This window comes from Electrona antarctica, assembly GCF_951216825.1.
Source record: "Electrona antarctica genome assembly, chromosome: 4".
Lineage (NCBI taxonomy): Eukaryota > Metazoa > Chordata > Actinopteri > Myctophiformes > Myctophidae > Electrona > Electrona antarctica.
Genome location: NC_136809.1, coordinates 44,225,473 through 44,244,577, shown reverse-complemented (window position 1 = coordinate 44,244,577; position 19,105 = coordinate 44,225,473). Strand labels below are relative to the sequence as shown.

General features: G+C 42.2%; 1 protein-coding gene across 1 annotated transcript in view; it reads right to left on the bottom strand.

The window, feature by feature from the left end:
* LOC306922491 (adhesion G protein-coupled receptor L3-like) overlaps window positions 1-19,105 on the bottom strand; it is a 214,149-nt gene that overhangs the window by 185,086 nt on the left and 9,958 nt on the right. The gene's annotated exons all lie outside the window — the stretch shown is intronic.

Sequence of the window (19,105 nt, the reverse complement as noted above, 5' to 3'; positions counted from 1 at the left end):
AAATAATTGTGATTAATGATATAATTATTGTGTTTTTTGCATTGAACATTGGAGCGTTACCATTTATATTCCTGTTTGCCTTTTAGGCTTCGTGATCACAAATTGCACAGGGCAGATATGACAAATGACTTAAACATACAAAGAAATCACTGACACGATCTGCTATTTCAGCTATTTTTGAAAAATGTTGGAAACGAAAAACATGGAAATGAGTGACCATTATGCAAAAATAATTGTGATTGTCTCAAATAATTGCGATTAGGCAATTATTTATGTTTGCTGTGCTTGCTGTGTTTTTGTTGTTTTGAATGTTACGCTATCTATGCTAAAATAAGTTTGACTCTTATGGACCTGTACACAAGATGTAACAATAAAGAACAACCTTGAACCTTGAATTATGTAATAATTGTAACTACAATTACAATAACAAAAATATATTCAAATTGGGGTTAGGTTTAAGATTAGGATTATACATTTAGAGGTTAGATTTAGGGATTTTCAGCTATTTTCAATACTGTCATAAAATGTTGATGGTACAGTATAAGCATAGTGTGCATGTGCATGTGCATGTGCATGTGCATGTGCATGTGCATGTGTGGTTGGTTTAAATTAAAGACACATAGGATTTCAGTCAGTGTAGCTACAGCAATAACAGCACACCATAAATCAGGTGTTAATTGAACTGCAGGAGTGTAAACACTGTCCTGTTAACACTCAGAATTTTAGAGTGCAGGTTGAGGTGAAATTGAAAATGTAAATTAAAGCTCAGTGTGTTTCTGTATATTTAATGACGTAATTCCTCTCAGCCTGCTTGTTATTCCTAATTAAAACAGAAGGGAACAAAGCACGGACATTTAGGACTGTGTCGGCTTTTGAAAAGTGCTAGAAGCTGACCACTTATTTAACATGAATTTCTCACTCAATAGTTGTTATCCACTCAACGTCGTTACAGTGTGGCACTTTAAAAATGACCAACTCAACAAGATCTGCCAATTGCAAACACATATTATCCCATTTCAGAAAGTCTTTGAAAATGTTCTTTGGGATATCTTTCTCATGGATTTAAAACAAAATTCAAAGATTTCTTTTTTTGAGGAAATGAAAGAAAAATGAAAGAAATGCCATTAATTATAAAACAAATGTAAGAAGTAATGAAAATAGCGAATCTACAAGCTCACAGTACGGTGCAAAGCAACACGTTGTGGGCTTACAGATCTGCTATTTTCAATAGTTTGTGTCCTGGGCAAATATCAAATTTCTTTTTGGGGTCTTGAGCTAAAAAAAACTGGGAAGCACTGCTCTATTGGGATATAATAACATAATACAATAGGAATGAAAGTAGTTAACAAAACGGGAAAAAAAGCACTCTGTATATTTTGCTCAGAAAGGAGCAGAAACGGCGCCACATATTTCCCACAATTCATTGCACGTTCTAATTGTTCACTGAGGAATGGTCATTATGGCCTTGACTACTGCATGCCTATAAGGCTTAGTTTTTTCTTTTCCCTCTTTCTCTTCATCTAGTTTTATCTCATCAGTTCTGTCCCCCAGCCTCTGGTAGTGAGCTCTGTTGGAGGGCAGGCTGAGTAGACGGGGAGCTCAAGGGGCCGGTATCGTGTTCAGTAAAATGGCAACGGTCTGCCAAGCCACGCTAAATTACCTCCAGTTGGCTTCCTGGGGAAGTTGAATTCGCCATGGAACAAGGTAATATGTGTGTGTGTGTCTGTGTGTCCGTGTGTGTGTGTGTGTGTGTGTGTGTGTGTGTGTGTGTGTGTGTGTGTGTGTGTGTGTGTGTGTGTGTGTGTGTGTGTGTGTGTGTGTGTGTGTGTGTGTGTGTGTGTGTGTGTGTGTGTGTGTGTGTGTGTTCAATATCAACCTGGCCTCCAAGTCCTGGAGAGAGAGAGAGAGAGAGAGAGAGAGAGAGAGAGAGAGAGCTCTATACTGAAAGCAGGAAGCTGAAAGAATCACCTGGTTGAATGACCACACTTACAAACACATGCATTCTTCTCTCACATTTGTAGCCTATATCCCCGTGGGGACTAAAACATTCTATTTTTACCTGTGTGTGTGTGCACCATTTTTTTATATGTCTGAACTTACGCTACAACCCACCCAGAGCTCTGAGGTCTGCTGACCAGTCGCTGCTGATTGTGCCAACACCCCGAACCCTCAGAACAAGTGGTGAGAGCTTTGGCCTGCATGGCGGCCCCAGAGCTGTGGAATAATCTTCTCCCCTATTAGAGCTGCCCAATCCATTGAGATTTTTAAGTCCCTATACTTAAAACTCACATTTTCTCACTCTGGCTATTAATGTTATCTGATTTTAATGGTTACGTATTCTGGTTGTCTATGTCTGCTGTGTGTTGTGCTGTACTGTTCCTGATTTTCTTTGAAATGTAATGTAATGCTTCATGTAATCTGCCTTGTTTTATCCTCTCCTGTGAAGCACTTTGGGCAATCTCGGTTGTGTGAAATGTGCTATATAAATAAAGTTAGATTAGATTTTTAACCCCTAACCACAATCCTATAATCCCTATAAACCTAAACCCAACACTAAACCTTACATGAATATAAACGCCTACTCCAGTCCCAACCCTGACCACAACCTGAATCTTTTACTACGTGAAACTCCACTACTAGATTATTCTATCAATAGAGCACTGAATTCCCATAGGCCTTTAGACGGTATCGCACATATATTGATTTTATACTTTGTCACAATGGTGTCGTAGTGCAAACATTTTGAAAATAGCAGGTCTACAGTACAAACTCACAACGCCATCCACCATGACGCGCGCTGTGAGCTTGCAGATCGGCGATTTTTCTGAAATGTTTCGACCATTTACTTTTCGCCTAGAATTTCATTCCCAAAATAGCGATTGCTTATAAACTGATCATTTAATTAAATTATTATCACTCTTATTTTTTAGAATAGATTAAATTGATTAGTTCGATCAACTGTTGCACCCTAATTGCAACCTTATAGGTCTAAAATTGTGTCCCCATATGTCCCCATAAAGTCACGTTTGACTGAATTTAATTTACTATCCTTCTGGGGAATCTTGGTCCCAATGTGGGTAGTTAATACACACACACACACACACACACACACACACAAACACACACACACACGTACACACGGTACACACGCGCACACAACATATTCTGTATGGAAGGCCCACCCCCCTAATTAAGCCCCAGACACTGATTAGGAGAACGTGAGACCAGAGACTCTGAGTCATATTCCCCAACAATATGGACGTCTTGACATATAATCTGCCTCCGTGTGTTACTCTACTGTTTGGCGGTGTGGCTGGGAGGTATACACACACACACACACACACACACACACACACACACACACACACACACACACACACACACACACACACACACACACACACACACACACACACACACACACACACACACACACACACACACACACACACACACACACACACACACACACACACACACACACACACACACACACACACACACACACACACACACACACACACACACACACACACACACCCCCGGACCATATTAAAATCACAATTAGTTCTCTCCGATGTCACACCTCATCAGCGGCCCAATAACAACAGAAGACGGATGGATACCAACACTCCGCGTCTAGATGACGTTCGGTCTGTACACGTAGAGACAGTATAGATTGTCCTATAGGCTAGTGTCTGTCACACAGAGAAACTCTCTCGCCCGCGAGAGAGAGAGAGAGAGAGAGAGAGGGAGAGAGAGAGAGAGAGAGAGAGTGAGAGAGGGAGAGAGAGAGAGAGAGAGAGAGAGTAGTGGTGGAAAAAGTACTCACATGTTTTACTTAAGTAAAAGTATCAATACTGCAATGTAAGAATACTCTGTTACAAGTAAAAGTCCGGCATTCAAAATGTACTTGAGTGAAAGTACAAAATCAGGCATCAGAATGTACTTCAAGTACCAAAAGTAGACAGTACTGAGTCATTATGCAGAGACTAATTTCAAATCTTCAAGTTCAAATGTATGCAAATCTTTTGAAAATAGCAGATCTACAAGCTCACAATGCGTCGCGATTGAAATGCATAGGGCTGAAGTGGTTACTGTATGTTTTGTTATAATAATCAAAATCTGCAAAGTAACTAAAGTATAACTAAAGTTTTCAAATAAATGTAGTGGAGTAAAAGTAAAATATTTGCCTCTGAGATGTAGTGGAGTAGAAGTAAAAGTACTGGAAATTGGAAATACCCACATAAAGTAGAAATGCCTCACAATTGTACTTAAGTACAGTACTTAAGTAAATGTACTTAGTTACTTTCCACCACTGGCCGGGGGGGTGGGGCTGCTGCATGGCTTGTGTATTGGAATGAGCAGCACTGTGTTGTCAAGCTGCCCTCAAGACAAGTGGCCTGGCTGGCAATTTATTTCATCCATGCAGCGGAGGCCGTAAATCCTTTGTGTGGCTTCCTGGCAGAGAACTGCAGAGAGCTACAGTAGTGTATAGCCTTAAAGGTATAGGTCACCCCAACATCAATGTGACACACGCACACGCATGCACACGCACACACACACACATACGCGCGCATGCACACACGAACGCACGCATACACACACGCGCACACGCACACATACGCGTGCATGCGCACACACACGCGAACGCATGCACACACACACACGCGCGCGCGCACACGCACGCACGCACGCGCACACGTACACACGCACACCTGCACACGCACACCTGCACACACACACACACACACACACACACACACACACACACACACAGTACTCCTGCTTTATGAAGCAAAAGTATCGATAGCTAAAATACTGTAATATAGAAATACTCTGGTACAAGAAAAAGTTTTGGTATTTTTTTGGATCGGCCCAAAACATTGTGTTTATTGTCATGATTTGTCATGAGCCGAGTTGGCTTTGACCGCGGTGTAAACATCTTTAAATAAATACTTCTATGGGGAAGTCTATGGGGCACTCGTTGCGTCGCTGCGCCGCAGCATGTAGATCTGCTATTTTCTTCCAAAAGTGCCCTCTTAGGGAATTTCAGCCCCTGCCTCTGTAACACTCTCTGCACGTATAGCCAATGGATCAGTCAATTAAAGCGCGTACCGCAACCTTGATGCCTGACAGCGAGGCCCGGATTCAATTCCCGAGCCCGGCGGTGGATTTGGCGCATGGCTCTCCCCGTTTCCTGTCTCTCTCCGTTGTACTGTCAAACCCGAAAACAAATGATATGAGACCATATGCAGTATATCATCTGGGATTTTGGATATCACGTTGTGAGCTTGTATACGTAGGTCTGTACATTCGCTATTTTAGGGGAGGGAATTATAATACTAGCATCACAAACGATTAGTAAAACAATCGGCCCTATAGGTTTGGCACTGTCTTAGACACAAGGTTGATCTACGCAACTCATTGTCTCCTGCTATTCATTTATTTATGTATTTATTATTAGGGGGGGGTATATATATATTGTCCAGATTTACATACGTAGTAATGTAATGACTACAATATGTGCTGCTGATTAGGAGTACAGATAGACTATGATGGACGGAACAGAGAGACTCTGACAATCTTTTCCAGAAAACCAAGAGACAAATACCCCCAGTAGCAAACAGTCCACATACTGGAGTCCCCTCGTCCTCTCCCTCCATGTTAGACATTCTGAGCCCGATCGGAAAATCCTGCTCTTGGCTTTGACCGGACCGATGCGGTCCCCCTCCCCCCATCCTCCCTCCCCCCTCAACCCCCCTGGGCCACTCCGGCTATTCTCGCAGGAATCAGATGCACTGAAACCACCCCGAGAAAAAAAAACCCCACTCTGGACCAAACTCTGTCTGAGAGGCACGTCGGCCATTCTGATTCCAGTGGTGGAAAATGTACTAGTTTAAAAGTATCGATACTGCAATGTAGAACTACTATAGAACAATGTAAAAGTACAAAAGTATTGGCATGAAAATGTACTTAAAGTATACCAAAAGTAAAAGTACTCACAAAATTTCCATTTCAAGTTTTCAAATGTATACAAATCGTTTGAAAATAGTCGCGACACATTGTGAGCTTGTAGATCGGCTATTTTCAAATGGCCGAAATGTATACAGAGCTGAAGTGGATATTAATGTATGTTTTATAATAATAATCCAAATTTACAAAGTAAAGTTTTCAAATAAAATGTAGTGGAGCAAAAGTACAACATTTGCCTCTGAGATATAGCGGGAATAGAGGCAAAAGCATTGGATATTGGAAATACTCGAGTAAAGTACAAATACCTCAATTTACTCAAGTAGGAGTACTTTAAGTACAAAATGTACTTAGTTACTCTCCACCACTGGCCGCCGCCCCTGGCTAGACAGCGCTAGCTCCGTTCCGCTCCGCTCTGAACTTTCTATAACGCTGTCATCTACAGTAATCAGCTCCTCTCTCTCTCTCTCTCTCTCTCTCTCTCTCTCTCTCTCTCTCTCTCTCTCTCTCTCTCTCTCTCTCTCTCTCTCTCTCTCTCTCCTCTCTCTCTCTCTCTCTCTCTCTCTCTCTCTCTCTCTCTCTCTCTCTCTCTCTCTCTCTCTCTCTCTCTCTCTCTCTCTCTCTCTCTCTCTCTCTCTCTCTCTCTCTCTCTCTCTCTCTCTCTCTCTCTCTCTCTCTCTCTCTCTCTCTCTCTCTCTCTCTCTCTCTCTCCCTCTCCCTCTCTCTCTCTCTCTCTGCCCCTCATGAGACAAGAGCGGTTAGGACAGAACAGGGGGGGGGGGGTGCAGGGTATAGGAGGGGATGGGCGGGGAGAGGTGACGATGGGCAGGGAAGATATAGAGATGTGGGAGAAAGAATGGAGGCAGAGATAGATGGATGAGACGGCAAGGATGGGACGGAAAGACAGAAGATAGAGGAAGAGTGACACGGGGACGCAGGCAGAGCGGAGGGGGGGAGGGGGGGTGGCCAGAGGGAGAGAGGAAGCGCTCAGAGGGATCAGAGTGAGCCGAGGAAAAGGAGAAGAGGACGGGAGGGTGGGGTGGGGTGGGGGACGGGGGGGGGCGGGGGGGTGGAGGAGAGGATAGGGTGGGAAATCTCAAAGCCAGTTAATAACCCTCGGCTATTACTGTGAAATGAGAGGGGTGTGACAGTCTTATCGGGGTCTTATTCTGTCCCTTTCCATCCATCCCGTCTGACTGTCAAACGTTATGGGATGTTATGTAGGGGAAAAGTAGATGCTGGACTAAAAGAGAACACAGATGAACAGCATATCTGTACACAAACATTACACCTGAGACTTCCAAGTGCAAAGATAACTAGATTCTATAAGGCTATGAGAAGAACCTGAGAATATGAATCAATCACGACCAATCACATAATGTGTCGTCACATGTACGTGTATATGTGCCATATCTCCGAAAGCCGAACTGTACACGGAAGAGCAATCTAAAAAAAAAAGAAAAAACACATTAAAGTGCCAGTGCAAAGATTTACGCACGCATGCGCACACGAGCAGTCTTTCAGTGCCATGGATGTGATGGATGGTACAATGCGGTAACCCGTCATGCCAGATTTACACTTGGTCGCGTGCAGCATCGCGCACAGAAAATTACAGATCTACAAGCTTGATGTGAGTGATGTGAGCTTGTAGACCGGCACACAACTAAGAATAGTTCACACCCTATAAGGGCCGGGCTACACTGGGGGGCGACGGGATTGGCTCCGCAACTGTACACTGTGGGCTCTATCTTCGTCCATGCTAAGCTCCTAAATTATCCCTAAACTACTTTACATCGACACATTGTGAGCTTGTAGATTGGCTATTTTAACTATTCAAAAATGTTTTTCAAAATAGTAAAAAAAGGCAACAAAGTTTAGGGATAAGGGGTTTAGCATGGACGAAAATAGAGTACTGTCACTATAATCAATGGAACCAACAGTACTGCCACTATAATCAATGGAACCAACGGTACTGTCACTATAATCAATGGAACCAACGGTACTGCCACTATAATCAATGGAACCAACGGTACTGCCACTATAATCAATGGAACCAATGGTACTGCCACTATAATCAATGGAACCAACAGTACTGCCAATATAATCAATGGAACCAACAGTACTGCCACTATAATCAATGGAACCAACGGTACTGCCACTATAATCAATGGAACCAACGGTACTGCCACTATAATCAATGGAACCAACGGTACTGCCACTATAATCAATGGAACCAATGGTACTGCCACTATAATCAATGGAACCAACAGTACTGCCAATATAATCAATGGAACCAACAGTACTGTCACTATAATCAATGGAACCAACAGTACTGTCACTATAATCAATGGTACTGTCACTATAATCAATGGAACCAACGGTACTGTCACTATAATCAATGGAACCAACAGTACTGTCACTATAATCAATGGAACCAACAGTACTGTCACTATAATCAATGGAACCAACGGTACTGTCACTATAATCAATGGAACCAACAGTACTGTCACTATAATCAATGGAACCAACGGTACTGTCACTATAATCAATGGAACCAACAGTACTGCCACTATAATCAATGGAACCAACAGTACTGTCACTATAATCAATGGAACCAACAGTACTGTCACTATAATCAATGGAACCAACAGTACTGTCACTATAATCAATGGAACCAACGGTACTGTCACTATAATCAATGGAACCAACGGTACTGTCACTATAATCAATGGAACCAACAGTACTGTCACTATAATCAATGGAACCAACAGTACTGTCACTATAATAAATGGAACCAACAGTACTGTCACTATAATCAATGGAACCAACAGTACTGTCACTATAATCAATGGAACCAACAGTACTGTCACTATAATCAATGGAACCAACAGTACTGTCACTATAATCAATGGAACCAACGGTACTGCCACTATAATCAATGGAACCAACAGTACTGTCACTATAATCAATGGAACCAACAGTACTGCCACTATAATCAATGGAACCAACAGTACTGTCACTATAATCAATGGAACCAACAGTACTGTCACTATAATCAATGGAACCAACGGTACTGTCACTATAATCAATGGAACCAACAGTACTGTCACTATAATCAATGGAACCAACGGTACTGTCACTATAATCAATGGAACCAACAGTACTGTCACTATAATCAATGGAACCAACAGTACTGTCACTATAATCAATGGAACCAACAGTACTGTCACTAATCAATGGAACCAACAGTACTGTCACTATAATCAATGGAACAAACGGTACTGCCACTATAATCAATGGAACCAACGGTTCCACTGTCCGTGGCGGTTACGCAGTCCTCTGCCTCGCCTTCAGAGGAAAGAATAGTTACACAGTAAATACGGAACTCCACCGTGGGACGGACGAATTGTCGAAATGTCGTTCCGTTCTGTCCCCAGTGTAGCCCCCTCCCCCCCCCCCCCCTGTAAGGACGGAATTAATAACGTAGGAAACTAGCTGTGATGTATTTTCAGTTGTTAGGGATCTGGAGACGAAGCGATGTTGTTGTTGATTCATCTGGCACCGCCACTGTTGTCGTCCCCCTCCCCGTCCCATTCATCTGTCTTCTTCCTATACTACCCTTTCTCTCGCATCTCCCCTTTCTCCCTTCACTTCCATGTCCCCCCGATCGCTCTCTGTGACTGCACTCCCAACCAGCACTGTCAGAATGGATCTGTCAAAGCCCGAGTCAGGGAGCCAGGGGCACAGGGAGAGAGAGAGAGAGAGAGAGAGAGAGAGAGAGAGAGGGAGAGAGACTAGAGTCGTGCTGTAGTGTAGTTATATAGAACTGCCACCTCAGCAGTACACGGTGAATGATGCAGAGAGAGCTCATGATAAAGAGGCGGAGAGACGAGCGGGCCAGTTTGGCCTTGATTAGGCAGCTCCTCGTGAAGTGACGGAGAACTCGCCCCGTCTAGGCAAGTTGATGGACATGGTGGTACAGCAGTGGTTCCCAAACTTTTAGCCTGTGACCCAAAAGAGAGATTAGATAGATGGTTGCCCCGGGACCCAAACTAGTGAAAATAGCAGATCTCCAAGCTCACAACGCGGCGCAAAGCGACGCACTGTGAGCTTGTAGATCGGCTATATTCACTACTTCTTAAACATGCTTGTGCGGCGCATAGCCAATATTATGGAATGGAATAGAAAGTATGTAAATGTCATAATATGGAAGAATGTGACATGTGAATGTTACATGTTCTTAAACATTTTATTTTCTAATTTATGAAATTTCTTTGATTTTTCATTGAATTTTTCATGAAAATACTGACAAAAATCATTGCATTTTGTTTTTAATTCATGAAGTATAGCTTTTTTGGGGAATGTTTTTTGAAAATGTTTTTAATTAATAATAATTCAAAACAAAATGTAGAAAACAAAAATAAAAAATACAAATGGACCCATAAAAATGTGTCCGGGAAGCGGGAACCCACAAATGGGTCCCGATCCACTGTTTGGGAAACAGTGTGGTACAGTGTCCAAATCATCAATTTACTATTTACAATTAATGCCCTTCTTTGTCATACTAAAGTAGCAAAAATAGCACACCACAAGTACAAGCTCAAATGTAATAATTTTAAATCGTGAAAAGCTAGTTTTGGACAACCGACCATTTACTTTACTTTATTTGTTTATTTCGACGGGACAAGCATAGTCATGGACATTACAACCAAATGTAACGTAAATACACCGGAATTAGCAAAGATGCTACATTTCATCCGTAGTCACTATACATGACCGTGGTTTGTTTTAATACACCATTATTTTCACCCATGCCTTGTTTATTACTTCACAGATTTCTAATTTATAAACTCTCTTGTTCTACTCTTTCTGCCTATGCTTTGGTCCATGTTTGTCTTGCATCCATCCGTCTCTGTCTGTCTTTCTGGGAGGATGATGAGAGAGAAACTGAAGCTGTGCTAGCTTGGTTCTGAACAACCCCCGCAAAACAACAAAGCTCTGTGTGGATCCACGCCGTTCTGAGATTCAGTCTATGCCAATTCAAGTTTGTCTTCTTTCTATTCTTTTTTCCCCCCCTATTTTTTCATATGCCCACATAGCACATACACAAACTTGAAATACATAGACAAACTTTGAAGGATTTGCTGCATGGGCTCAAAGACTCTTATAGAAAGTTAATGTTGCAAAGACCTTTTTTGTATTCTTTTTTATTCAAAAGTCAAAAGTTTTTCTAGTGTGATTGTTGAAATATTTATTCAAAAATACATTTCTGGGACACTTACTGGGCCCTGTTCGCTTAATAATGCATAGGCACCGACACTGGCATATTCAGTATAGTAGTAAATATAACAAGAGGCACTTAACACTGGATTATCTCACTGCTGAGAAAATGCCTGGCATTAGAAATACAGAGACCCAGCCAAGAGGAAAGTGCATTCATTTGGAGACTGTCGCCTTGGTAAAAGAACAGGTGGATAAAGTACAGTATAGTAGGTTCGATTTACTCATAAAGACTGTTGATAGACTGTACATAATTATTCATATCACGTTCAGTATGGTGTATCTGTCTGCATGACCGCGGGTCTGAGGAGGATGCATCGATTCTACAGAGGACGCACAGATTCTCAGGGTGTTCGGGGAATGTATGCATTGGCTTCCCTCATTGGTCAACCCACACCGTCGGCTTAACTGATTGGCCGAGCTTTGCGCATGGAACAAATGGAATGAAATAGAATGTACAGTTGGAGGCCATCGATATTGTCCTTTTCTTTTTGCTGAGGTTTGCGTGATCTGCGCAAAAGGACAGTTAACCCATTTTGGGCGGGAACCCCTTTTGGTGTTTTAAACATTGTTATAATTTAGCTATTGAAAAATAGCAGATCTACAAGCTGATAGCGCGCCACCGAGTGGCGCGCTACGAGCTTGTAGGTCTGCTATTTTTGAAAAATCGTGAAAATATTTATTTCAGAAAACTGGAGGATTTAGAAGGATTTTTTTAAATTTTGAGGTCAGGCCTAAATGGGTCAAATGATAAGGGACAATATCGGTGGCACCCAACTGTAGGAAGAACATGGAAGAATGTGATAGAAGAGTGGCAGCAGTGTTATGATGCAGGAGGAGAAGGCATGGCATCTTTATCAAATTCAAAGAAAGAAAGGTTTAGGTGGGTGAGAACAGTATTGGACGCGGGAGAGAGGGGGTCATCATAACAAGGTTAAGATTGGAAAACAGTGTGTCTGTTGACAGTCTGTGAAATATGCTATTATGAACGGCAGTCACTCACTCACTACCAAAGGGAAAGAGATAGCAGGTGGATGGGGTGAGGCAGAGGTGAATTTTAAAAAGATAATTGGTGCAGCAGAGGATAAGGGAGTATAATGTTAGTATAATCTTTAGGTGCAAAAAGAAACAGGTTTGTGGGATATTGTAAGTATAGGGACACTCGGATAAACAAGAGGGTGGTGGTAACGCAAGAAATAAGGATACCAATCGCCATACAAGTAGAAACAGAAATTTCGAGAGCTGTGGTCAAGGGTGAAGGAAGCGAACAAACGTGATGCGGGTGGAGCTGACAGACTACATGCAGGTACAATGACGACATGGTATAACAGGGTGGGGCACATATTGCAGACTATAGCATCGTCCCCGACATGCATGGCCCTGACTGTAGGCCGGCGCCAACAGGGCGAAGGTCTACGATCTTATAATATCCGCAAAAGTTTGATTCACTACTCATGCCATAGTTTTGCTGCCTATACGTACATGAGTCACATTGCGTGTCAAATCGATCGGGTTCATCGCAAATCGAGTGCTTGTATTTTTACAAGTCATGTGTTTTATTGTTTCATTGATATTATTTTATTAGTGCACTAAATCTTTCCAATGTGTATATGGAACAATTTGACAGTTCCCATTAAAGTATTTCCATCTCAGTGTGTCCGGGGGATTGTATGCATCGGCTTCCCTGATTGGCCAGCCCGCACCGTGGGGGTGGTGTTGCTCAACGGGTGAGTCATATGTTGCAGACATGCATGGCCCTGGGTATAGGCCGGCACCCAAAGGGCCAAGGTCTTATCATATCTTATAATAATCGCAAAAGTTTGATTAATCCCAGTTTTGCTGCCATGTACATGAGTCATAATGCATGTCAAATCGATCGGGTTCATTGCAAATCGTGTGCCCAAAATTTGTTGTGGGCGCAATGTGTTTTATAGCTAAATTGATATAATTTTATTAGTGCGTTAAATCGGAAAGAATTTACAGTTTCCATTAACGTATTTCTATCTCAGAAACCGAGTTACAGTTACCAAATTTAGTGTTGAGGTTCAAATTCTTGAGGGCCTGAACAGGAGAAATCACAACTCAAATCGGCCTCACGATGGATGGCGCAATAACAAGTCTTGTAGGTCATAGAATGAAAACATTCTCCATGTTATTTGGATCATGGCATAACTCCCCTCATTATGCCCATTTCAGTTTAACTAAAATAATGGTAAATATGTTGCCATTTTGGTAACACGTCCTGTGATATTTATGTCTCTAATAACATAGTTTATAATGTGTTCTAATCTGATCGTAACACTGTATTGTTGTAGTTATAAGCACTCATACATTCTCATAAACTCATGTGCAATGTTACAACACAACACTATGCGTCGTGAACCTTTAGATCTGATACTTTCAAGGCTGAATTAAGCATTATTTGTCCACATCCTACCTACAGATTCCACTATGAAGGACTCAGTGACACATTGCACTGCTGCCTGATTTGTGATTGTAATAAGAATTCTTCAGTATAGGGGTATATTATTAAGTATTGCTTCTGGCCTGTTGCCCACTGGACTAAAGTATTAGAAACTCTACAACCAGAAATGAAAGTAATAAAAACGGAACAGTGATTTCATTTTTATTTCAAAATCCACAAACAATAAATAAGCCAATTTTTGTTTTCATATAAAACCAGCGGTGGAAAACATGTCTCTCTCTCTCTCTCTCTCTCTCTGTCTCTCTCTCTCTCTCTCGCTGTCTCTCTCTCTCTCTCTCGCTGTCTCTCTCTCTCTCTCTCGCTGTCTCTCTCTCTCTCTCTCTCGCTGTCTCTCTCTCTCTGTCTCTCTCTGTCTCTCTCTCTCTGTCTCTCTCTCTCTCTCTCTCTCGCTGTCTCTCTCTCTCTCTCTCTCGCTGTCTCTCTCTCTCTCTCTCTCGCTGTCTCTCTCTCTCTCTCTCTCTGTCTCTCTCTCTCTCTCTGTCTCTCTCGCTGTCTCTCTGTCTCTCTCGCTGTCTCTCTGTCTCTCTCGCTGTCTCTCTCTCTCTCTCTCTCTCTGTGATGGCGGAGAATGGAATTAGGGATGAAAGTTGTATTTACAAGCATAAAGCAAGCAGGGCAATTGATTAATTTATACGCCGTCGTATGACATTATCATGACACGCTGTGAGCTGTCCGTGCACCCGCGGCACTGCTGTGTCTCTGTCTCTCTGTCTGTTTGTGTTGCGGGTAGATGCATGTCATAGATAATGGCGCTCTCTCTCTGTGTGTGTGTGTGTGTGTGTGTGTGTGTGTGTGTGTGTGTGTGTGTGTGCGTGTGCGTGTGCGTGTGCGTGTGTGTGTGTGTGTGTGTGTGTGTGTGTGTGTGTGTGTGTGTGTGTGCGTGCGTGCGTTCGTTCGGTCAATGTTTGTATGTGGGCTAGTTCGACTACATAGCAGTGGTGCAAGTAACTAAGTAGGCTACATGCACGCAAGTACTGCACATAAGTACAGTTTTGAGGTATTTGTATTTTACTTGAGTATTTCCAATTTCCAATACTTTCACTTCTACTCCACTACCTCCACTAACGTTGATCCAAATATTGTTTACCCCACTACATTTATTTGAAACTGTAGTTACTAGTTACTTAGTAGATTTTTTTTTAATTCTCATTATTCTCACTATACTGGCTAAAATTAAGACATTGTGGAGACATTTGTGTCATGAATTATGACCTTATCTGCTTGAGCCAGTGGTGAAACACTCATCTATACGTAAGCATATTGATATCCAGGATATGATGACCATCAACTACAGTATACTCTACTGTATCAGAGAGACTGACGTCTGCACACAACGATACGACAATGATACCAGATGCATGTTCTGTTCTGTTCCTGTTCGTTCTGTCCTTGTTTTTACATCTGCTGGACACGTCATGTGACCAGTGTCCAATACTGTATATATTTATCTGTGTGTGTATTAAACTTCAGAATGTGTTGTGTAATACTGCCTGGTGTTATCATGTTCTCCGCGCAGCCAACCCTTGTAAGATAGATGGAGAATCTTAAGGGACCACTCGGGTGGTCAACCAAAATCACAGCACTTTGAACTGAAGCCATTATCATTTTAGCAAACAAGATGATAACAGTGCAACTGCAAAGCTTCTTGGGTCTCATGAGAGTTAGCTGTGATTAGAGTTTCTGCCCAGGACCCGGCGTAAGGCGAGGTGTGTGATTTGAAAAGTTGATTAAATACAAAACGCAGGGAACATTATCCCTGGATCGAGCAGGGCCGAAATATTGTGTGTCATTTGAAATTACGTCATGTGGCAGCCGAGTCTATGGGATTTTAATGTTTGTTTAGAGCACTTTAAACAAAACTCCTTTGCCAGCCAAGACTATGGACTTTTAATGTTTGTTTAGGGAACTAAATGACGACGTGAGACATCATGTGGCCAATACATCTTGTGGCCTGTTTAGTTTTCCTATCTATAAAGACTATAAATAATAAGTCTCTGTACGTACTGTAATCCACGTAACTCTAAAACCGTTCGCCCCTCCGACTTCAAATTCGACACACACGTTCCACACCCCCACAGGGTGCAGTGCCCGGTGTCAAGTCCAGCACGAACCAGCACAAAAGGCCTCTGCCCGGGCTCTGGACCGGATCACCCCTATATCTCCATATATGGAGCTGGCCTGTTCTGACATAACAACACTTCATATTTGGGCATGCCTGACAATTAACTCCATATATAGGAATAAAGGGACACAGAGAGATAGATACAGAAATCTCCATATATGGGCATAAAAGGGACACAGACAGAGGAGTGGAACGGGTACTCTGACACGAGTACAACAGGTATTGCATAGCCGGGTGGGGCACGGATCTCCAACTTCCATCGTTACCGACTCGGTGCTCTACAGCCGGACACCGGGTCTAGTATATAATAACACACTGCATTCATGTCTCGTAACATATATAGTGAATAATAATGCGTCCCTCACTTCACGTGAGTGTGATTTTAGTATAAATGTCCAGGCCAGCTGAGAACTCGAGCTGTGATATGCATCCGTCCATATTTATCACATAACAATCATTGATGTTTTACACATCGATGCATTTCCAGCGAGTGCTCCACCCACTAATTATTTTATGATGGCACTATACAGCTTGAAAACCAAGCCGTCAATAATACATTTGGGTTATAGAACCGCTGTTGTTATTGCACGATGCAAGTTCCGTCTTCTTCTCCGCCGGCGGGCACATTGACCACAATGTTACATGATAAGCTGTATCCATCAGTCACAATGCCATGGGCTTCGGCAGGCATGCACGGGTGGTTATTCTGAAGCAATCAGTGCAGACAGCGTAGGTAAACACGGTGCAAAATGTCAGCCGTGCTGATTGCACTGCCACAATATCGCCTCAGGACGAGGGACCCGAATAACCAAAATCAATAATCTAATCATTTCATATTCAAATCACGCCGCGGAGAGCCCTGGATCTTATTGCGGTTTCATATCCCTGGTGTGGTGATATATTCCAATCAGGGAAGCGTGCAGGCCAGGCAGATGCATAAGATAATACTGTAAATCAAAAGAGCAGTGGGTGGATCACGACAGCCACTCTGTCGTATGTATGGCTGAACAGATCTTTATGCTGCATGTTCTGCTGACATACACACATGTACAGTATGTAACAGTGTTGTTTTCGTCGACTAAAACTAAGACGAAAAATGTTCGTCAACTACCCTTTTTCACTGACGAATTAAATGGAAACTACATGAAAACTAAGCTATGATGACTAAAACTAAGACTAAATATACTGACAATTTCGTCAACAAATAAAAACTAGACTAAAATGTTAGGAAGCGACTAGTGGACTAGAGATCCAGTATAAGTCATTTTACACTTGGTTGCATGCTGAAAATAGCCGATCTACAAGTTCACAATGTGTCGCAGCGCGACGCATTGTGAACTTGTAGAGCGGCTATTTTCAGTCATTACGACGGCATCAAGGCCCACCAAAATACATTTTAGTCGACTAAATCAACTGTCGATTTAGTCGACTAAAATCGCATGACATTTAGTCGACTAAAACTAGACTAACACTAAGGCATTCCAGGTGACTAAAATGTGACAAACTATATGAAAACTATTCAAAAGACTATGACTAAAACTAAAATCAAATTTTGCTGCCAAAAACAACACTGGTATGTAACACACTATACTGTCTCTGCATTTGTAATATTTAACTTACTTAGAAACGAACCACATGATATCCCAGCATCGCTATTCTGGCGCGAACTTCGAGAGAAAATGCCGTTAATGCACGTTGTGACTGTGAGCTTGTAGATCTGCTGTTTTCGGCAAAGGGATTTGGTGCAGGGAAAAAAAGTTTAGGGGGACTACTATGGATCCCTGGCTGTCTCTGGTCAATTAACTAACTATACAGGGTTTAAGTGCATCATTTCAACAGGTGTTTTGATTTAAACGCAAATAAAGGCATATTGCCAAATATACATTTAACATATATATTTTGCTGCTTAACACATTAAGACCTGAGGCCGATTGTACAAAATGCCTTTTAAATGGGTTCGACTCCCGATCCCGACGGCCCTGCATGTCACCTGTCACCCCCCCCTGTCTCTCTCCCCATTTCCTGTCAGCCCCCTGTCTGTCCCTCCATAAAAAATATAAAATAAAGGCGAAAGCCACAAAAAAAAACCATTAAAATCAAAACAAAAATCAGTGGTTCTCAAATTGACCCCCAAAATCATATGTACAGTATAGCCACGGACCCCCATATGAGAATGTTTTGTGTTGTACGTGTCTTATGCTCTTCTCTGGGGGGTTGTTGTGATCTCATATTGTGTATGTTCATGTTGCACAGGTACTCTGTGATATCACATGAGCAGAGCCTCACCGCCAAACTAAATGCAAAAGCTTGGCAATAAAATTATTAAATCCCGAGCTGAAGAGTCTTAATGAACGGTTATAGATGGTGCTCTCCGTCCACATGGGAACGAACCAGAACGTGAATCGGAGAATAAAAAACTGACAATACAAACTAATTTGTTTCTCCAACGGTGATTCGATTTGTCCAATTTGACAACGACGGCCCAGCAAATGGAGTTAATGCGAGAATGAAATCCTAATGGAGAGTTTCTCGCCGAGTGTCCACACAGAACAAAACAACTCTGGGCACAGTGTGATGAGGGCTAATTGAAGCGGTAAACAGACAACATGGTACGGGAACATCTGTGAGTGCATCTGCTCATCATCACACCCTGAAAGCCCATCGGAAATCTATGTATGCAATGTAAACAATTAGCACCAGTTCACAAACACATACATTTACCCATTCATTTATGCCCACACAAAGGAGATTCATATTTCATACAAGGACATATTAGAGGTGTAGTAGAGTTTCATTCATACAAAAATCATGGCATGTGTTTTCAAGGTACAATACAATAGGCATATGTCACTATGTACTCTAAGGGCTTCATTTTCATCACCGCTAAACCCCTTATCCCTAAACTTCTTTGCCTTTTTTTACTATTTTGCAAAACATTTTTAAATAGTTAAAATGGCCAGTCTACAAGCTCACAGCGTGTCAATGTAGATTGGCTAGTTGAACTATTCAAAAATGTTTTTCAAAATAGTAAAAAAAGGCAAAGAAGTTTAGGGATAAGGGGTTTAGCGGTGACGACAATGGAGCCCTATGGGTATAAGTATAGCGTCTCCGCCATATATGACAGCTGCCAATTATTTAAAACTAAAATGCCCTGGGCAGATTGGGTCTGGTTCAATTTGAATGACATTTCGCTCACCCCAGAGTTGTGGGTGACCAATCCGAGCCCACTATTCAAAGTGAGACTT